Raw genomic sequence first — 20,334 nt, forward strand, 5'->3', positions numbered from 1 at the left:
TGTTTTTATAAAACCTCTTAAGAGAAATATACATAACTGTTGCACATATTTTCTAGAAAAAAAGTGAGACATTAATGAGAAGCAACTTCTTTTTTTCCCATAATTGCCTGTCAGTCCTAGTCAGTTTTCACTTCTTTTCCAAATGTTTTCTGATGCTATTAACAGGTTAATGGTAGCTATGATAGCTACACTTACTGAGTACTTGCCATGTTCTAAGCTGTGTTCAACATGTATTACTAGCTCACAATATCCCTATGAAGTAGAAACTACTTAAGTAGTAGTAAACTGAGGCACCTAAACCAATAATAATTTTTGCCCAGTGTCGCATGGTTGGCAAGTGGCAGAGTCAGAATGTGAAACCAGGAAACTGGCCCCAGAGTGTGTGCTGTTAACCACTAGGCAAAATAACGAGTAATCCTAAAATGAACTCCTTTTATTGTTTGGGGTTTTATGCAAAAAATCTATACTGTTTTTGTTTTCTCTCTTTAATCTGAATTTTATTTTTATTGAAGTTTTATATAGACATATTTTAAAAGCCAGAAAGTTCTACAAAGAGTCTTATTATGAAAAACAGTAGTCCCCCTGCCTTACCGTGCCTCAATTCCTAGAGGCAAAAGTCTTAAAAGCATTTGCCTGTTTCTTCTGACACTTAACTCTTTTGTCACTAAATAACAAAGTACAGTTTGTTAAGTTTTAGTTTTAGTTCTGGGCATGATTATTACTTGTCTTTTACTTTAAAAGACAGTTAGACTTGGATTCCTCTACATCAACAAAAAGAACATCGAAGAGGAAATCACCAAATCAATACCATTCACAGTAGCCCCCAAGAAGATAAAATACTTAGGAATAAATCTTACCAAAGATGTAAAAGACCTATACAAAGAAAACTACAAAGCACTACTACAAGAAATTAAAAAGGACATACTTAAGTGGAAAAACATACCTTGCTCATGGATAGGAAGACTTAACATAGTAAAAATGTCTGTTCTACCAAAAGCCATCGATACATACAATGCACTTCCAATCCAAATTCCAATGTCATTTTTTAAGGTGATGGAGAAACAAATCACCAACTTCATATGGAAGGGAAAGAAGCCTCGGATAAGCAAAGCATTACTGAAAAAGAAGAAGAAAGTGGGAGGCCTCACTCTACCTGATTTTAGAAACTATTATACAGCCACAGTAGTCAAAACAGCCTGGTACTGGTACAATAACAGGCACATAGACCAATGGAACAGAATTGAGAACCCAGATATAAATCCATCCACATATGAGCAGCTGATATTTGACAAAGGCCCAGTGTCAGTTAATTGGGGAAAAGATAGTCTTTTTAACAAATGGTACTGGCATGACTGGATATCCATTGCAAAAAAATGAAACAGGACCCATACCTTACACCACGCACAAAAACTAACTCCAAGTGGATCAAAGACCTAAACATAAAGACTAAAATGATAAAGATCATGGAAGAAAAAATAGGGACAACCTTAGGAGCCCTAATACAAGGCATAAACAGAATACAAAATATTACCAAAAATGATGAAGAGAAACCAGATAACTGGGAGCTCCTAAAAATCAAACACCTATGCTCATCTAAAGACTTCACCAAAAGAGTAAAAAGACCACCTACAGACTGGGAAAGAATTTTCAGCTATGACATCTCCGACCAGCGCCTGATCTCTAAAATCTACATGATTCTGTCAAAACTCAACCACAAAAAGACAAACAACCCAGTCAAGAAGTGGGCAAAGGATATGAACATGCACTTCACTAAAGAAGATATTCAGGCAGCTAACAGATACATGAGAAAATGTTCTCGATCATTAGCCATTAGAGAAATGCAAATTAAAACTACGATGAGATTCCATCTCACTCCAACAAGGCTGGCATTAATCCAAAAAACACAAAATAATAAATGTTGGAGAGGCTGCGGAGAGATTGGAACTCTTATACACTGCTGGTGGGAATGTAAAATGGTACAACCAGTTTGGAAATCTATCTGGCATTATCTTAAACAGTTAGAAATAGAACTACCATACAACCCAGAAATCCCACTCCTCGGAATATACCCTAGAGAAATAAGAGCCTTCACACAAACAGATATAGGCACACCCATGTTTATTGCAGCTCTGTTTACAATAGCAAAAAGCTGGAAGCAACCAAAGTGTCCATCAATGGATGAATGGTTAAATAAATTGTGGTATATTCACACAATGGAATACTACGCATCGATAAAGAACAGTGACGAATCTGTGAAACATTTCATAACATAGAGGAACCTGGAGGGCATTATGCTGAGCGAAATTAGTCAGAGGCAAAAGGACAAATATTGTATAAGACCACTATTATAAGATCTTGAGAAATAGTATAAACTGAGAAGAACACATATTTTTGTGGTTACGAGGGGGGGAGGGAGGGAGGGAGGGAGGGAGAGGGTTTTTTACTGATTAATTAGTAGATAAGAACTGCTTTAGGTGAAGGGAAGGACAATACTCAATACATGGAAGGTCAGCTCAACTGGACTGGACCAAAAGCAAAGAAGTTTCCAGGATAAACTGAATGCTTCAAAGGTCAGTGGAGCAAGGGCGGGGTTTTGGGGACCATGGTTTAAGGGGACTTCTAAGTCACTGGCAAAATAATTCTATTACGAAAACATTCTGCATCCCACTTTGAAATGTGGCGTCTGGGGTCTTAAAAGCTAACAAGCGGCCATCTAAGATGCATCAATGGGTCTCAACCCACCTGGATCAAAGGAGAATGAAGAACACCAAGGTCACACGATAACTAAGAGCCCAAGAGACAGAAAGGGCCACATGAACCAGAGACCTACATCATCCTGAGACCAGAAGAACTAGTTGGTGCCCGGCCACAACTGATGACTGCCCTGACAGGGAGCACAACAGAGAACCCCTGAGGGAGCAAGAGATCAGTGGGATGCAGACCCCAAATTCTCACAAAAAGACCATACTTAGTGGTCTGACTGAGACTAGAGGAATCCGGCGGTCATGGTCCCCAAACCTTCTGTTGACCCAGGACAGGAACCATTCCCGAAGACAACTCATCAGACATGAAAGGGACTGGACAATGGGTAGGAGAGAGATGCTGATGAAGAGTGAGCTATTTGTATCAGGGGGACACTTGAGACTGTGTTGGCATCTCCTGTCTGGAGGGGGGATGGGAGGATAGAGAGAGTTGGAAGCTGGCAAAATTGTCACGAAAGGAGAGACTGAAAGGGCTGACTCATTAGGGGGAGAGCAAGTGGGAGTACAGAGTAAGGTGTATATAAACTTATATGTGATAGTCTGACTTGATTTGTAAACGTTCACTTGAAGCTCAATAAAAGTTAATTAAAAAAAAAAAAGACAGTTAGCTCTGCCCATCCCTAACCAACACACACGCACCTGCACTCACACAAGCACTTCTTACCTTTCTCTGTCATTGTTAATCACAACGTAATTTCTGGTTAAATGTTCAATATTTACTTTATTACAATGATATAAATGGTATTCACAGCTGAACTATCTAATATTCTGTAATTCTCATTTCTTTTTTGACACCATTTTTTGTTTTCCCGGGAATTAATAATTGCCTTTTTTTTTCTTTTGTTTAGTTTGCTATGCATTTTTCAGGAATTAGTCCCCAAATTCTCTACCATAGAGTAAACCTCCTCTTAATACATTCAAACCTAACAAGTATTCTGTCAATTTTATTCTCTTAGCAGTATCTCTCCCCAATGCTCTGAACTCCTGCTTGCTCTCTAGACCTGCTGTACAGCTGTGGTACTGGGATTTCCCGTTACCATCATCCTGGCCACACCTTTCAGCTCTCATTCCAGTTAAATACCTTGTTTCCTGAATCCCATGTTTTCTTCTTTCTTGGATTACTCCCTCTTTTTAGAGAAGCATCACTTCCAGTAGCTTCCTGAATTAGGTACATGGCAGGCAAATTTTTGAAGCATTGCCTTTTTGAAACCATCTTAATTCTACCTTTACATTTGACTGACAGTTTGGCTTTTTGTAAAATTCTAAGTTAAAAATAATTTTTCCTCAAAATTTTGATGACATTCCTCAGTACTTTTCTAGCTTCTAGGGTTGTCCTTGTGAAAAAGCAATAAAATTATAATTCTTAATCAGTTGTTTGAGTTTTTTTTCCTTCTTCACTCTGGAAGATTTTAAGATCTTCTCTTTGTTCCAGTGCTCTGGATTTCCTGTTGATGTGCCTTGGTGTGGTTTTATTTCTGTGTTTGTTCCTGGAGAGCACTCTCAATCTAGAAACTCGTGTCCCTCCATTTCTACAATCATTTCTTTGAGAATTTTCTTGCCTCTATTTTCTCCGTTCTTTTTTCCTGGAACTCTTGTGATTCTGATGTTAGACCCCCTGATTAAGCCTCTAATTGCCTTATCTTTTCCCTCCTTTTTTTTTTTATCACTTTGTCTTTTTATTCTGGGAATATTGCTGAGCTTTGTCATCCAATCTTTCCATTGAGCTTTTTGTTTCTATCATCATTTTAATTTCCCAGAGTCCTTTTTAAGGAGCCCTGATGAGGCAATGGTTAAGTATTTGGCTGCTAACTGAAAAGTTGGCGGCTCAAACCCACCCAGTCACTCCATGGTGGAAAGCCCTGGTGATCTGCTCCTGTAAAGACTACAGCCTGGAAAACCTTATCGAGCAGTTCTACTCTGTCACATGGGGTTGCTATGAGTTAAAAATTGACTTGATGGCACCTAATGAAAACAAAAAGTCATTTTTATAATTCTAAATTATCTATTTGTATCGTTCTGTTCATGGATGCACTATCTTCTCTTATCTCTATAAAAATATCAGTCCTTGGAAGATGTCTTCTTCCTGAATTGTCTATTTTTCCTCCAGGTTTCTTTTTTTCTTTTTTCTGCTTGATTTTGTGGGTCTCCATTTTCCATGTTAGAGTCTAATGTCTGATGATATTTGCCTCTTTGCTCTTTTTTTTTTTTTTTATTAAGCTTCAAGTGAACATTTACCATTCCAATCAGTCTGTCACATGTAGGTTTACATACATCTTACTCCCTTCTCCCACTTGCTCTCCCCCTATTGAGTCAGCCCCCACAGTCTCTCGTTTTGTGCCAATTTTGCCATCTTCCCTCTCTCTCTATCTTCCCATCCCCCCTCCAGTCAAGAGTTGCCAACACATTCTCCCGTGTCCAGCTGATTTAATTAGCTCACTCTTCATCAGCATCTCTCTCCCCCCCACTGACCAGTCCTTTTCATGCCTGATGATTTGTCTTCGGGGATGGTTCCTGTCCTGTGCCATCAGAAGTTCTGGGGAGCATTGTCTCTGGGATTCCTCTCGTCGCAATCATACCATTAGGTGTGGTCTTTTAATGAGAATTTGGGGTCTGTATCCCATTGGTCTCCTGCTCCCTCAGGAGTTGTCTGTTGTGCTCCCTGACAGGGCAGACATCGATTGTGGCCGGGCACCAACTAGTTCTTCTGGTCTCAGGCTAATGTAGGTCTCTGGTTCATGTGGTCCTTTCTGTCTCTTGGGTTCTTAGTTGTCGTGTGACCTTGGTGTTCTTCCTTTGCCTTTGCTCCAGGTGGGTTGAGACCAATTGATGTATCTTAGATGGCCGCTTGTTGGCATTTAGGACCCCAGGCGCCACAATTCAAAGTGGGATGCAGAGTGTTTTCATAATAGAATTATTTTGCCCATTGACTTAGAAGTCCCCTCAAACCAAGTTCCCCAGACCCCAGCCCCTGCTCTGCTGACCTTTGAAGCTTTCATTTTAGCCCGGAAACCTCTTTGCTTTTAATCCAGTCCAATTAGGCTGACCTTCCTTGTATTGAGTGTTGTCCTTCCCTTCACCCAAAGCAGTTCTTATCTACAGATTGATCAATAAAAAGCCCTCTCCCTCCCTCCCTCCCTCCCCCCTTTGTAACCACATAAGTATGTGTTTGTCTCCGTTTTTTCTATTTCTCAAGATCTTATAATAGTGGTCTTATACAACATTTGTCCTTTTGCAACTGACTCATTTTGCTCAGCATAATGCCTTCCAGATTCCTCCATGTTATGAAATGTTTCAGAGATTCGTCACTGTTCTTTATCGATGCGTAGTATTCCATTGTGTGAATATACCACAATTTATTTACCCATTCGTCCGTTGACGGACATCTTGGTTGCTTCCAGCTTTTTGCTATTGTAAACAGAGCTGCAATAAGCATGGGTGTGCATATATCTGTTTGTGTGAAGGCTCTTGTATCTTTAGGGTATATTCCGAGGAGTGGGATTTCTGGGTTGTATGGTAGTTCTATTTCTAACTGTTTAAGATAACGCCAGATGGATTTCCAAAGTGGTTGTACCATTTTACAATCCCACCAGCAGTGTATGAGAGTTCCAATCTCTCCGCAGCCTCTCCAACATTAATTATTTTGTGTTTTTTGGATTAATGCCAGTCTAGCTGGTGTGAGATGGAATCTCATCGTAGTTTTAATTTGCATTTCTCTAATGGAAAATGATCGGGAGCATTTTCTCTTGTATCTGTTGGCTGCCTGAATATCTTCCTTAGTGAAATGTGTGTTCATATCCTTTGCCCACTTCTTGATTCGGTTGTTTGTCTTTTTGTGGTTGAGTTTTAACAGAATCATGTAGATTTTAGAGATCAGGCGCTGGTCGGAGATGTCATAGCTGAATATTCTTTCCCAGTCTGTAGGTGGTCTTTTTACTCTTTTGGTGAAGTCTTTAGATGAGCATAGGTGTTTGATTTTTAGGACCTCCCAGTTATCTGGTTTCTCTTCATCATTTTTGGTAATGTTTTGTATTCTGTTTATGCCCTATATTAGGGCTCCTAGGGTAGATCCTATTTTTTTTTTCCATGATCTTTATCGTTTTAGTCTTTATGTTTAGGTCTTTGATCCACTTGGAGTTAGTTTTTGTGCATGGTGTGAGGTATGGGTCCTGTTTCATTCTTTTGCAAATGGATATCCAGTTATGCCAGCACCATTTGTTAAAAAGACTATTATTTCCCCAGTTGACTGACACTGGTCCTTTGTCAAATATCAGCTGCTCATACATGGATGGATTTATATCTGGGTTCTCAATTCTGTTCCATTGGTCTATGTGCCTGTTATTGTACCAGTACCAGGCTGTTTTGACTACTGTAGCTATATAATAGGTTCTGAAATCAGGTAGGGTGAGGCCTCCCACTTTCTTCTTCTTTTTCAGTAATGTTTTGCTTATCCGGGGGTTCTTTCCTTTCCATATGAAATTAGTGATTTGTTTCTCTAACCCCTTAAAGTATGACATTGGTATTTGGATTGGAAGTGCGTTATATGTATAAATGGCTTTTGGTAGAATAGACATTTTTACTATGTTAAGTCTTCCTATCCATGAGCAGGGTATGTTTTTCCACTTAAGTATGTCCTTTTGAATTTCTTGTAGCAGAGTTTTATAGTTTTCTTTGTATAGGTCTTTTACATCCTTGGTAAGATTTATTCCTAAGTATTTTATCTTCTTGGGGGCTACTGTGCATGGTATTGATTTGGTTAATTCCTCTTCGATGTTCTTTTTGTTGATGTAGAGGAATCCAAGTGATTTTTGTATGTTTATTTTATGTCCTGAGACTCTTCCAAACTCTTCTATTAGTTTCAGTAGTTTTCTGGAGGATTCCTTAGGGTTTTCCACGTATACGATCGTGTCATCTGCAAATAGTGATAGCTTTACTTCCTCCTTACCAATCTGGATACCCTTTATTTCTTTGTCTAGCCTAATTGCCCTGGCTAGGACTTCAAGTACGATGTTGAATAAGAGCGGTGACAAAGGGCATCCTTGTCTGGTTCCTGTTCTCAAGGGAAATGCTTTCAGGTTCTCTCCATTTAGAGTGATATTGGCTGTTGGCTTTGCATAGATACCCTTTATTATGTTGAGGAATTTTCCTTCAATTCCTATTTTGGTAAGAGTTTTTATCATAAATGGGTGTTGAACTTTGTCAAATGCCTTTTCTGCATGTATTGATAAGATCATGTGGTTTTTATCTTTTGTTTTATTTATGTGATGGATTACATTAATGGTTTTTCTGATATTAAACCAGCCTTGCATACCTGGTATAAATCCCACTTGATCAGGGTGTATTATTTTTTTGATGTGTTGTTGGATTCTATTGGCTAGAATTTTGTTGAGGATTTTTGCATCTATGTTCATGAGGGATATAGGTCTAAAATTTTCTTTTTTTGTAATGTCTTTACCTGGTTTTGGTATCAGGGAGATGGTAGCTTCATAGAATGAGTTGGGTAGTATTCCGTGTTTTTCTATGTTTTGAAATACCTTCAATAGTAATGGTGTTAAGTCTTCTCTGAAGGTTTGGTAGAACTCTGCAGTGAAGCCGTCTGGGCCAGGACTTTTTTTTGTTGGAAGTTTTTTGATTACCGTTTCAATCTCTTTTTTTGTTATGGGTCTATTTAGTTGTTCTACTTCTGAATGTGTTAGTTTAGGTAGGTAGTATTGTTTCAAGAATTTATCCATTTCTTCTAGGTTTTCAAATTTGTTAGAGTACAATTTTATGTAGTAATCTGATATGATTCTTTTGATTTCATTTGGTTCTGTTGTGATGTGGTCCTTCTCATTTCTTATTCAGGTTATTTGTTTCCTTTCCTGTTTTTCTTTAGTCAGTCTAGCCAATGGTTTATCGATTTTGTTAATTTTTTCAAAGAACCAGCTTTTGGCTTTGTTAATTCTTTCAATTGTTTTTCTATTGTCTAATTCATTTAGTTCAGCTCTAATTTTTATTATTTGTTTTCTTCTGGTGCCTGATGCGTTCTTTTGTTGCTCACTTTCTATTTGTTCAAGTTGTCGGGACAGTTCTCTGCTTTTGGCTCTTTCTTCTTTTTGTATGTGTGCATTTATCGATATAAATTGACCTCTGAGCACTGCTTTTGCTGTGTCCCAGAGGTTTTGATAGGAAGTATTTTCATTCTCGTTGCTTTCTAAGAATTTCCTTATTCCCTCCTTGATGTCTTCTATAACCCAGTCTTTTTTCAGGAGGGTATTGTTCATTTTCCAAGTATTTGATTTCTTTTCCCTAGTTTTTCTGTTATTGATTTCTAGCTTCATTGCCTTGTGGTCTGAGAAAATGCTTTGTAATATTTCGATGTTTTGGATTCTGGAAAGATTTGTTTTATGACCTAATATGTGGTCTATTCTAGAGAATGTTCCATGTGCACTAGAAAAAAAAGTATATTTTGCAGCAGTTGGGTGGAGAGTTCTGTATAAGTCAATGAGGTCAAGTTGGTTGATTGTTGTAAGTAGGTCTTCCGTGTCTCTATTGAGCTTCTTACTGGATGTCCTGTCCTTCTCTGAAAGTGGTGTGTTGAAGTCTCCTACTATAAATGTGGAGGTGTCTATCTCACTTTTCAATTCTGTTAAAATTTGATTTATGTATCTTGCAGCCCTGTCATTAGGTGCGTAAATATTTAATATGGTTATGTCTTCCTGATCAATTGTCCCTTTTATCATTATATAGTGTCCTTCTTTATCCTTTGTGGTGGATTTAAGTCTAAAGTCTATTTTGTCAGAAATTAATATTGCTACTCCTCTTCTTTTTTGCTTATTGTTTGCTTGATATATTTTTTTCCATCCTTTGAGTTTTAGTTTGTTTGTGTCTCTAAGTCTAAGGTGTGTCTCTTGTAGGCAGCATATAGATGGATCGTGTTTCTTTATCCAGTCCGTGACTCTCTGTCTCTTTATTGGTGCATTTAGTCCATTTACATTCAGCATAATTATAGATAAATAAGTTTTTAGTGCTGTCATTTTGATGCCTTTTCATGTGTGTTGTTGTCCATTTCATTTTTCCACATGCTTTTTTGTGCTGAGACGTTTTTCTTAGTAGCTTGTGAGATCCTCATTTTCATAATGTTTAACTTTGTGTTTATTGAGTCGTTACGTTTTTCTTGGCTTTTTTCTTGAGTTATGGAATTGTTATTCCTTTTTGTAGTTACCTTTTTATTTACCCCTATTTTTCTAAGTAAAAACCTAACTTGTATCCTTCTATATCGCCTTGTATCACTCTCCATCTGGCAGTTCAATGCCTCCTATATTTAGTCCCTCTTTTTGATTATTGTGATCATTTATCTATTGATTTCCATGATTTCCTGTTATGTGTATTATTTTGTTTATTTATTTATTTTTTAGAATTAGTCTTAATTTGATTGTTTTTGTGCTTTCCCTATTTGAGTTGCATTGATATCAGGACGTTCTGTTTTGTGACCTTGTATTGTGCTGGTACCTGATATTATTGGTCATCCGGCCAAACAATCTTCTTTAGCATTTCTTGCAGTCTTGGTTTAGTTTTTGCAAATTCTCTAAACTTGTGTTTATCTGTAAATATCTTAATTTCTCCTTCATATTTCAGGGAGAGTTTTGCTGGATATATGATCCTTGGTTGGCAGTTTTTCTCATTCAGTGCTCTGTATACGTCGTCCCATTCCCTTCTTGCCTGCATGGTTTCTGCTGAGTAGTCTGAACTTATTCTTATTGATTCTCCCTTGAAGGAAACCTTTCTTTTCTCCCTGGCTGCTTTTAAAATTTTCTGTTTGTCTTTGGTTTTGGCAAGTTTGATGATAATATGTCTTGGTGTTTTTCTTTTTGGATCCGTCTTAAATGGGGTTCGATGAGCATCTTGGATAGATATCCTTTCGTCTTTCATGATGTCAGGGAAGTTTTGTGTCAGGATTTCTTCAACTATTTTCTCTGTGTTTTCTGTCCCCCCTCCCTGTTCTGGGACTCCAGTCACTCGCAAGTTATCCTTCTTGATAGAGTCCCACATGATTCTTAGCGTTTCTTCATTTTTTTAAATTCTTTTATCTGATTTTTTTTCAGCTATGTTGGTGTTGTTTCCCTGGTCCTCCAGAAGTCCCAGTCTACATTCTAATTGGTCAAGTCTGCTCCTCTGACTTCTATTGCGTTGTCAAATTCTGTAATTTTATTGTTAATCTTTTGGATTTCTACATGCTGTCTCTCTATGGATTCTTGCAACTTGTTCATTTTTCCACTATGTTCTTGAATAATCTTTTTGAGTTCTTCAACAGTTTTATCAGTGTGTTCCTTGGCTTTTTCTGCATTTATCCTAATTTCATTTGTGATATCTTTAAGCATTCTGTAAATTAGTTTTTTATATTCTGTATCTGATAATTCCAGGATTGTATCTTCATTTGGGAAAGATTTTGATTCTTTTGTTTGGGGGGTTGGAGAAGCTGTCATGGTCTATTTCTTTATGTGGTTTGATATGGACTGCTGTCTCCGAGCCATCACTGGGAAACTAGATTTTCCAGGTAGTCAGCTAAAAAAAAATGCAGTCAGATCCCTATCTGAATTCTCCCTCTGGCTCCAGGTATTCGGATGTTAATGGGGCCGCCTGGGGAGGGTGGGGGAGGGATCAGAGAGCTAGGAGTGTAGCACCACAGAATATAGAGCCGAACACCGCGTTCACGCTCCGCCCCCGTCCGCCAAAATCCGGGCGGGACAGGTCCCCGGGTATGACGCTGCTTTCCTTGCTCGGAGACCAGTCACTTCCTCCCGGGGACTTCTGCCTCTGGTGCGCGGCACTGCTCGCGCGCACTGAGTGGGCGTTTCCCGCACAAACAGTTGGGCCCACCCCCAGGGTCTATTCCGGCGAATATAATTGGGCCCTGTGGTCACGCCCCGCCCATGTGCGCGCCCAAATCCCAGCGGGACGACTTCCCTGCTGGGACGCTGCTTTCCCGTTCCAGGACCAGTCACTTCCTCCCGGGGTCTTCTCCTTCCGGTGCGCCACACCTCTCGCGCGAACTGGGTAGGCGTCACCCGCACGGCCAGGTGGGCCTGCCCCCTGGGTCAATTCAGGGGAATAAAAATGGACCCCGCACTCACGCCCCGCCCGCGTGCACGTCCCGCCTGCGCACGCGCCCAAATCCCAGCGGAATGGCTCCCTGTCTGGGACTCTGCTTTCCCCGCTCCGAGACCAGTCACTTCCGGGGATTTCTCCCTCGGGTGTGCCGCGCCACACGCGCGGGCTGGGTGTGCGTCCTCCCGCATGAGCATGTGGGCCCCGCCCCGGGGTCACTTTAGGGAAATATAGCTGACCCCCCCCCCCGCTCGCGCCCCGCCTGCTTCTCGCCTAACTCCCGGCGGGACGGCTCCCCCGCTGGAAGCTGTTCTCCCCACTCCCAGATCAGTCACTGCCTCCCGGGTGCTTCTCCCTCCGGCTGCGCCTCTACGCCGCCCGCGCCAACCAGCTAGACTTCCTCCCGGGATGGGTTCGGGGGGAAGGGGTGGGCCCCCCTTCTGTGCCGTCTGCCCCCCTGGGCTCTGCCCCAGATCGGGCTCCGAAGGTCACCTGCCTGGTACGCTGGCTCCTGGTTCTGAAAACGGTCGCTGTCTGCCCGTATTTGTTCGTTTTCCGTCTCTAAGATTGTGCTTGTTGTTCAAAGTTCGTAGATTGTTATGTATGTGATCGATTCCCTTGTTTTTCCGAGTCTTTGTTGCAAGAGGGATCTGCGGTAGCGTCCACCTAGTCCGCCATCTTGGCCCCCGACCTGCCTCTTCGCTCTTATTAATAATCAGACACTTTTTATTATGGGACAGTCTATATGAGGTAGAGGGAGGTTGTCAATAACTGCCCTTCATTGTAGGGTGATTTGGCTGGGTGGTTTCCTTGGGAGATCTATGAATATTTGGCATATTAGATCTGTTCTCTTGGACCATTTAGATTTTATAGTAAAAAAAAAAATCTAATCTCCTTTCTGAAAGGCATAAACTTGCCTGTTAGGATTTTGGGAGATAGGTTGGGGGAGGAGTTTAGGCCTCTTACCATTCAGTATCTAGACCTGCACTGCCCAGTACTATAGCCAGCAGTCACTTGTGGCTTCTGAGCACTTGAAATGTAGCTTGTCCAAACTGAGATGTGCTGTAACATAAAAACAAACACCTTTATTTCAAGCACTTAATTAAAAAAAAAAAAGAATGTGATATATCTCATTAATAATTTTACATCCATTACATATTAAAATGATAATATTTTGGATATATCAGGCTAAGTAAAATATATTATTAAAATTAATTTTACCGGTTTCTTTTTACTTTTTAAATTGTGGCTAGATTAAATTTAAAATTACAGATGCGGCTCACATTTGTGGCTTACCTCATGTTTCTATAGGATCTCGCTGACTTAGGCTTTTGTAAAATTCCCTTCTGTGCTGTACCTCTCCCTCATCTGTGTCTAGGTCTCCTGTTCATAGAAGTCACTGATTTAGCTTCTGTAGATAATAATCCTCCCTTCTTCTGTGGAAGTGGGAAAGAGGCAGGTAGGTATCTGACCACTGGAAACTGTCGAAATGACCTGGGGGGCCAAACTGCTTCCTAAAAACACTTTAAATAATCTTCCTATTTTCAGCCCCATTTTTACCTCACTTTCAGAAATAGAGAGTACTGTCTTTTCTGCATGCAAATAGGGTCTCTCCCCGAAGTAATCTTCTTGTCGGTAGGTGCCATCAAGGCAGTTCCAACTCATAGTGACCCTATATACAACAGAATGAAACACTGCCTGGTTCTGCACCATACTCACAATGGTTGTTATGCTTGAGCCCCTTGTTGCAGCCACTGTGTAAATCCATCTCATTGAGGGTCTTCCTCTTTTTTGCTGACCCTCTACTTTACCAAGCATGATGTCCTTATCCAGGGACTCATCCCTCCTGATAACATGTCCAAAGTACATGAGACAAATCTCCTTGCTTCTAAGGAGAATTCTGGCTGTACTTCCAAGACAAGTTCGTTTGTTCTTCTGGCAGTCCATGGCATATTCAATATTCTTTGACAACACCACCATAATTCAGAAGCATCAATTTTTTTCAGTCTTCCAAATTCATTGTACAGCTTTCACACACATATGAGGTGATTGAAAACACTATGGCTTTGGTCAGGGGCACCTTAATCCTTAAAGTGACGTCTCTGATTTTAACACTTTAAAGAGGTCTTTTGCAGTAAATTTGTCCAATGCAATATGTCATTTAATTTCCTGACTGCTGTTTCCATGGGCATTGATTGTGGATCCAAGTAAAATGAAATCCTTGACAGCTTCAGTCTTTTCTCTATTTATCACGATGTTGCTTTATTGGTCCAATTGTGAGGATTTTTGTTTTCTTTTTTTTTTTTTTTATGTTGGGGTATAATCCATACTGAAGGCTGTAGTCTGATCCTTATCAGTAAGCGCTTGAAGTTCTCTTCACTTTCAGTAAGCAAGGTTGTGTCATCTGCATATCACAGGTTCTTAATGAGACTTCCTCCAATCCTGATGCCCCATTCTTCCTCATGTAGTTCAGCTTCTCAGATTATTTGCTCAGCATACAGAGTGAATAAGTATGGTGAAAGGATACCATCTTGATGCACACATTTCCTGACTTTAAGACATGCAGTATCTCCTAGTTCTATTGGAAAGATTGTATCTTGGTCCACATACAGGTTCCTCACGAGCACAATTAAGTGTTCTGGAATTCCCATTCTTCGCAATGTTATCCATAATTTGTTATGATCCACACAGTCGAATGCCTTTGCATAGTCTGTAAAACACAGGTAAATATCTTTCTGGTATTTGCTGCTCTTAGCCAATATCTATCTGACATTGGTAATGATATCCCTTATGCCATGTCCTCTTCTGAATCCAGCTTGAATTCCTGGTGGTTCCCTGTCTGTTGCAATGGCTTTTGAATGATCTTCAGCAAAATTTTACTCATTTGTGATATTAATAATATCGTTCGATAATTTCCGCATTCTGTTGGATCACCTTTCTTTGGAATAGGCACAAATATGGACATCTTCCAGTCACTTGGGCAAGTAGCTGTCTTCCAAATTTTTTGGCAGAGATGAGTGAGTGCCTCCAGTGCTGCATGCATTTGTTGAAACCTCTCAATTGGTAGCCTGTCAATTGCTGGAGCCTTATTTTTGGACAACACCTTCAGTACAGTTTGAACTTCTTCCTTCAGTACCATCTGTTCTTGATCATATGCTATCTCCTGAAATGGTTGAACATCAGTCAACTCTTTTTGGTACAGCAACTTTGTGTATTTCTTCCATCTTCTTTTGATGCTTACTCCGTCATTTAATATTTTCCCCATAGAATCCTTCCATATTGCAACTCAAGGCTTGAAATTTTTCTTCAGTTCTTTCAGCTTGAGAAATATTAAGCGTGATCTTCTCTTTGTGCATTTCATTTTAATACTTTGTCTTCTTGAGTTGCCCTTTGAAACCTTCTGTTCAACTCTTTACTTCATCATTTCTTCCTTTCACTTTAGCTATTGTATGTTCAGGAGCAAGTTTCAGAGTCTCTTCTGACATTCATTTTGGTTTTTTCTTCCTTTCCTGTCTTTTTAATGACCTTTTGCTTTCTTCTTGTATTATGTCCTTGATGTCGTTCCACAATTCGTCTGGTCTTCAGTCATTAGTGTTCAATGCATCAAATCTATTCTTGAGATGATCTCTAAATTTAGGTGCAATATACTCAAGGTCATATTTTGGCTCACGTGGACTTGTTCTAATTTTCTTCAACTTGAACTTGCACATGAGCAACTGATGGTCTCTTTTGCAGTCAGCCCTTAGCCTTGTTCTGACTGATAATATTGAGCTTCTCCATCATCTCTTTCCACAGATGCAGTTGATTTGATTCCTGTGTATTCCATCTGGCGAGGTCCACGTGTATAGTCGATGTTTATGTTGGTGAAAAAAGGTATTTGCAATGAAAAAGTCTGGGGTCTTACAAAACTCTATCATGTGATCTCCAGCATCATTTCTATCACCAAGGCCATATTTTCCAACTACTTTCCTTCTTCTTCTTTGTTTCCAACTTTCAGATTCCAATTGCCATAAATTATCAATGCATCCAAATTGCATGTTCGATTAATTTCAGACTGCAAAAGTTGGTAAAAATTTTCAATTTCTTCATCTTTGGCCTTAGTGGTTCATGGGTAAATTTGAATTATAGTGATATTAATTAGTCTTCCTTATTTTTTATAGGCGTGTGCATATTTTCCTATCGCTGACAGTATTGTACGTGGAAATAGGCCTTGAAAAGTCTTTTTGATGATGAATGTGACACCACTCCTCTTCAATTAGTCATTCCCAGCATAGTAGACCGTATGATTTTTTGATTCAAAATGGCCAATACCAGCCCATTTCAGCTCACTAATGCCTAGGATATTGATCTCCAGGTGTTCTATTTCATTTTGAACAACTTCCAATTTTCCTAGATTCATACTTTGTACATTCCACGTTCTGATTACTAATGGATGTTTGCAGCTATTTCTTCTCATTTTGAGTCATGCCACATCAGCAAATGAAGGTCTTGAAAGCTTGACTCCATCCATGTTGTTAAGGCTGACTCTTCTTTTAGGAGACAGCTCTTCCCCAGTCATAGTTTGAGTGCCTTCCAACCCAAGGGGCTCATCTTCCATCACTGTATCAGGCTATGTCCCACTGCTATTCATAAGGTTTTCACTGGCTAATTTTTTCAGAAGTAGACCCGCCAGGTCTTTCTTCCTAGTCTATCTTAGTCTGGAAGCTCCGCTGAAACCTGTCCAACATGGGTGATCCTGCAGATATTTGAATACTGGTGGCATAACTTCCAGCATCAAAGCAACACCCTAGCCACCACAGTAAGACAACTGACAGATATGTGGTAAAAATTAATCTTACAATTCAGCTGTCTAAGTTCTGATGAGTCAGTTAACACTTATCCTTCTGCTTTCCAGCTTCTAAAATTTTGTTTCCTTTGTCTCTTCTGTAGCCTTCAGCTTTGTGATATTAAAGAACAATAGTTTTATTCATCCTTTAGTGAGATATCAGGGAATGTGTGTTTTATATTCCTTCTTTAAGTGAAAGTGCATTTCAGAATTTATTGTATTTCAATTTGGCTCTGTCCTCATCATACCATAATACTGCACTTTTCAAGGTCATCAATAATCTCTGTCTTTCTAAATCCAGTGAACACTTATCTTTCTTATCCTCCTTGACCTTTAACAATATCACAGAGTTGATCACTTCCATATGAAATACTCTCTGCTTTTGTGGTTAAGAGCTTGACTCCTAACCAAAAGGTAGGCAGTTCAAATCCACCAGCCACCCCTTAGAAACCCTATGGGGCAGTTCTTCTCTGTACTATAGGGTCACTATGAGTCAGAATCGACTTGACAGCAATGAGTTTTTTGTTTTTTTTTATATACTCTATTTTCTACCTCTGATTTCCAGCATTCCACACTGTATTCCTCCTCGGTGCTTCATTTGGAATTTGGTTGACTTCTCCTCCACTCAATATCTAAATTTTGAAGTTCATCAAGGCTCAGCCCTGGACCATCTTCTCTTCTCTGTAACCACCCTCTTTGGATGATCTCATTTATTATAAAGCTGATGGCTCCTAAATTTGTATCTTCCAAATTACCTCCCTCCCTTGAGCTCCACATTCATCTACCTAACTCCACATTCCACTTCCATTTCTGATAAAAAAAAAAAAAATGATAGATATCACAAACTTAGTGTCCCATATAAAGCTGGTGATTGTCCAACCTAAGTATGTTTCTCCCTGTTTCCTCTCAGAAAATGTAATCATTATTCAACTGCTCCAGCCAAAAGGCTAAGACTCATTTTCCATTCCAGCCTTTCATTTGTGCTCCACATCTGATCCATCATTGAGTTTTGAGGGGTACATCTCCAAAATATATCTGAAATCTCTTCATTCTTTCCACTGCTGCTACCGTAATCAAACTACTATCTTCTCCTTCTACTGCAATATCCTCCTAATTGTTAACCTGCTTTCACTTTTCCCTATACCAACCCTTTCTCCACATATCGGAAAGTCCATCAATTTCATCTTCTTATATGCTCCTTTCTAACTCCAAAATGATCTATAAAAAATTTAATCAGATTTTTTAGGAACATTCAAATCCCTCCCAGGGCCTGTAAAACCTGATAATAGCCAAACTCTTTTTTTTTTTTTTTATCACTTCCCCCAGTTCATTATGCTTTAGTCACACTATTCTCATTTCTGTTCTTTATTTCCTTTATTGCAGTTATCACAATTTGTATTATATATAGTATGTATGTGTATGTTTTTTTTGTTGACTGGCTCCCTAACAAAATATAGACTACCCCTAAAACAGGTGCCTTGCCTTTCTTGTTCATTGTTGTTTTCCCAGTACCTGCATGGTGCTTGGCACATAGTAGGTGCTCATTTCTAATGAAAGAATTAACTAACTAATCAACGATACTAATAATATTGGTACAGAATAAAGGGCACAAGCCAAGTAGTGAAATAAGACAAGAATGATATTATACGAAAACTTTTCAAACACTTTTTAAGAAAAGCTATAGCCCTGAGAAACATAGTGCTGTATTTCCTACTGGCTAGCACAAATATACTCATATGAAAACACAAAGATTGTGATCTTTCACTGTTGGATAGAAAGGAGAATATATGTTTACTAGAAAAAAGCACAGTTGTTTTCTGGGTTTATACTCAGAGGAATTTGCCTTTCAAAAAAAAGTCTGTAATGGATAATACCCCTGTGTAGCAATTTTTTTTAAATGCTAAGATATTCACCACATGTGTATTTCTTGTATTGATCCTCAGGGAACAGATGTAAGAGTTTAAGTGCCACTCCGTAAAGGCATTCATACAGAGGACTGGATTGAGGAAGCAAATGTATTATTTTGATTATGCTACCAGTGTACAATTGAAAGCAAAAGAAAACAGCCCTTTCCTAACATAATGTGTAATTCCATGCCTTCAGACCATCCAAACGGTAGAGAGCTGAGAGCTGCCCACACCAGATTAATATTAAAAAACAGAACAAACAACCCACAGCTGTCGAACTGATTTTCCTATGGACATATTTCCTTCCGTAGATTGGCAGTGAGCAGGAAACAGGACTGCCAGCTGCCCACTGCAGCCCTCTATTGGTGCTGCTGTTAGAGGGTGGCATGTTTTGGAAAATTCAAGTAGAAACCATGCATGTCAGAAAGACCACTCATTTGTTTCACTGGAGAGCTTCTGTGAAGTGGGAGAGGGTAGATTTCAGGGTCAAAAGACTGGCCTGAGCCCTGGCACCAGCACTTACTAACTCTGTGCTCTTGGACAAGCCTCTTATACTCTCTCAGCCCCAATATGTTGAAAATGAGGATTCTAATAATAATTCTAACAATTTAAATCCCACGTGTCTGTCAATTTCTTGTACAGTGGGGGCTTGTGTGTTGCAGCGATGCTGAAAGCTATGCCACTGGTATTCAGATACCAGCAGGGTCACCCATGGTGAACAGGTTTCAGCCGAGTTTCCAGACTGACAGACTAGGAAGAAGGATCCACCAGTCTATTTTTGAAAAGAATTGGCCAGTGAAAACCTTATGAATAGCAGCAAACCATTGTCTGATATAGTTTCAGAAGATGAGTTCCCCAGGTTGAAAGGCACTCAAAAGATGACTGAGAAAGAGCTGCCTCCTCAAAGTAGAGTCGACCTTAATGACGTGGGTGGAGTCAAGCTTTCAGGACTTTCGTTTGCTGATGTGGCACAACTCAAAATAAGAAGAAACAGCTGCAAACATCCATTAATAATCGGAACCTGGAATTAAGAAGTATGAATCTAGGAAAATTGGAATCATCAAAAATGAAATGGAATGCATAAAATCGATGTCCTAGGCATTAGTAAGCTGAAATGGACTGGTATTGGCCACTTTGAATTGCACAATCCTATGGTCTACTCTGCTAGGAATGACAACTTGAAGAGGAATGGTGTTGCATTCATTGTCAAAAAGAACATTTCAAGATCTATCTTTAAGTACGGTGCTGTCAGTGACACGATAATATCCATATGCCTAGAAGGAAAACCAGCTAAAGTGACTGTTATTCAAATTTACACATCAACCACTAAGGCCAAAGAAGATTTTTACCGACTTCTGCAGTCTGAAATTGATTGAACATGCAATCAGGATGCATTGATAATTAGAGGTGATTAGAACGCGAAAGTTGGAAACAAAAAAGGATCAGTAGTTGGAAAATATGGCCTTGGTGATAGAAACAATGCCAGAGATCACATGATAGAATTTTGCAAGACCAACAACTTCTTCATTGTAAATACCTTTTTTCACCAACATAAATGGTGATTATACACATGGACCTCACCAGATGGAATACACAGGAACAAAATCTACTACATCTGTGGAAAGAGATGATGGAAAAGCTCAATATCATCAGTCATAACAAGGCCAGGGGCTTACTGTGGAACAGACCATCAACTGCTCATGTGCAAGCTCAAGTTGAAACTGAAGAAAATTAGAGCAAGTCGACGAGAGCCAAA

At 39.5% G+C, this 20,334-nt stretch overlaps 1 protein-coding gene across 4 annotated transcripts in view; it reads left to right on the plus strand.

The window, feature by feature from the left end:
- The window catches only part of SPAG17 (sperm associated antigen 17), a 257,638-nt gene that overhangs the window by 131,613 nt on the left and 105,691 nt on the right, over positions 1–20,334 (plus strand). The window lies entirely within an intron of this gene.

Source organism: Elephas maximus, chromosome 3 (assembly GCF_024166365.1).
Source record: "Elephas maximus indicus isolate mEleMax1 chromosome 3, mEleMax1 primary haplotype, whole genome shotgun sequence".
In the NCBI taxonomy this organism is placed as follows: domain Eukaryota; kingdom Metazoa; phylum Chordata; class Mammalia; order Proboscidea; family Elephantidae; genus Elephas; species Elephas maximus.